The 2,510-nt window shown below is 53.3% G+C and overlaps 1 non-coding gene across 1 annotated transcript; it reads left to right on the forward strand.

Moving 5' to 3' along the window:
- Nucleotides 1-1,361: 1,361 nt before the first annotated feature.
- Nucleotides 1,362-1,434, forward strand: TRNAR-ACG (transfer RNA arginine (anticodon ACG)). Its single transcript has one exon. It is a non-coding gene; the product is annotated as a tRNA-Arg (tRNA).
- The last annotated feature ends 1,076 nt before the right edge of the window (nucleotides 1,435-2,510 follow it).

Raw genomic sequence — 2,510 nt, forward strand, 5'->3', positions numbered from 1 at the left:
GGCGCATCTAGTGTGCAGTGCGAGCTAGCACGAGAGAGCTGGTTGGTTGGTGAGAGTTTTATTTCAGCCACTTCAGTGGATCAGGTGAGGGTACGTGAAGGGTGAGGCGGACGAGCAGCACGGCGACGGACCCTCATGACCGGGCACTGTTGGGCCGCGGCGGCTTTCAAGTCTCGGCCCGCAGAGCAGCCTCTCACCGCTCCTGTGATTCCATCCCTTGAAAGGGAGGCTTCGGTTTGTTTGGGCTTAGGTTTGGTAACTGCGCTCAAAATCCGCTCTGGTGCTTCGGTATAATTAAGAGGGTGGAGATCTTCCCCCTCTATGTATGAAGGAGAGCAGGAAAGGGCATGGCATGGTGGCGGTCTGTATAGTCGAAGCCATACCACCTGCTACATATTGCTCTGAGAAGGAAAGGATGAGGGAGAGGGTGGTAGATTTGGCGGGAGTTTAGCGCTGTGGCTAAGGAGTTCCAACCATTATAACGCGATTTTGATGGTACTAGGTGGAAAAGGCTGTCTGTAATAGAATCTAAATTCTCAGTTGTTTAGTAATAAAATGTTTCAGGAATTAAAAAATGCGTATGCCTCAAGCACGAAGTTTGTTTCATGGCACCCTCTGGTGTATCCTGGCATGAAATTACACTAGAGTGCCATGAAATGAACTTCGTGCCTGAGATACGCGCATTTTCTAGTTGCAGAAAAATGTTATTACTAAATAAAATGACAATTTCGATTCTATGAGAGGTAGCCTTTTCACCCATTGCCCTCAAAACTGCGTTAGAATGGTGAGAAATGTTTAGCCTCAGCACTGAATGGGGCGCAGTTGTAGCGGGAAAGAGGGACAGGGGGCAGGAGTGTATGGTTTTTTGTACCTTGGGGAAATCATTGTTTCATATGCCGAAAGCCGGACGCGATTGAACACGTCTTCTTGTATTGTTGGGAAGCCTTTTTCATTTGGGACATTCTACAACGCACGATTAAAAAAGAATTACCGGTGGGTGCTTTCGGAATCAGATTTTTGCCTGTTGACAATGAAGACGGGGTTCCTTTCGACATGATCGTGATATTTGGCCTGCACAGTATTTGGCGACCCAGGATGGCAGCCAGACATGCGGACATTGACGCGAGCCCGATAAGAGAGTGTTTTCGTGAATCTGTTGGAAGAGTTATTGAAGGCCACAAAATACAAGACCCAGTGCCTGAGTGGCTTCCGAGAAGGGAAGCTTTGTTATACATGCGCGAATTTTAATGCGTTTACGTAACCCCAAATGCGGGTGACGTAGTTTTAGCATCTGTGTTGTGTTGTTCGCGTGGATTGGTTTATAAATGACGTGCTGAAGTCGGCATTAAAGAAAGAAAAAGGGGCCTGTGGCGCAACAGGTAACGCGTCCGACTACGGATCAGAAGATTCCAGGTTCGAATCCTGGCAGGCTCGGCTGCTTTCTTTTTTCTTGCTAAACGTTGCGAGTCAGTCGTCATAAATGCAAGCAGCGTCGTTTCCGGCAATGGCATGTAGCTTCAGGGCAGTTTGTGCGGCGTGACAACATCCAGCACACCGTCGTGTTGAGCGTGAGCGGCGCTGCTGCCCTTGGAGATGCGGTTGTCGTCGAACCTCTACGCTTCACTGACCGCCTACTGCACACGATTCGCACGTGATGTCAGGAGATGGAGCGTATTATTATTAGTGGCGGTTTATTGTAAAATAAGATGCGAGAAGGAAAGGAAATATTTTTTGCTGACCGCGGCGTCTGCCGTCGAATCCAGACGCAACTGAGCTGCAGCTATAAAAGAGACAGGGAGAGGACAACGGGGGGAAAGAAAGAGGGGACTTACAGTAAGAAAGGACAGGCGATTGGATAAATATTATACGTAATAAATAGCGCCACGCCCGCCACTCTACTCTACTCTGCTCGCTGTAGAGCAGGCTCTCGACAGCGTTGAGCTTTTGCGGTGGCTTGCTTCCACGCAACCAGGCTGCAGCCCGCCGCTGTCGCGCTGCAGTCAGGGCGCACGGCCGCGCCGCTAGCAGACGACGCGGCAGCCCTCTCCGTCCCCGCTGGTGGCGCCGCCGTCACGGATGCCAGGGCACAAGTGGCGGGAACCTGCGAAGGAGCGCACGAAGCGGCTGGTGACTCTGCAGACTGCTACGGGGATTCCCCCGTTCGGGAGGGGGAGAAGGGGTGGCCCAGTTAGGAGGCCGGCGCAGACAGGCGGTCGTCTGCCGCGACCTCCATCCTTCCTCTCTCTGTCGCGATGGTGGTGGGGGAACGAGAACCGTGGTGAAGGAGGGGCACTGCGCGCACGCCTGTTGGCCCCTTCCTCCTCGACGCTGTCTGCTGCTTCCCGCGATCTCCGTCGCTTGCGGTCCATGCTGTGCTGTCAGCAGATCGATGTTGGCATGCGGGTGGCAAGCCGCGAACGGCGTGCGCTCGGTACCACGCTCGGACCACGTGGCGGCGATTCCCGCCGGTGCAGCAACATCTCGCGTCGGAGCTTCTCCTGCGCCTCCCT

This window comes from Amblyomma americanum, chromosome 1 (genome assembly GCF_052857255.1).
Source record: "Amblyomma americanum isolate KBUSLIRL-KWMA chromosome 1, ASM5285725v1, whole genome shotgun sequence".
NCBI classification, from domain to species: Eukaryota; Metazoa; Arthropoda; class Arachnida; order Ixodida; family Ixodidae; genus Amblyomma; species Amblyomma americanum.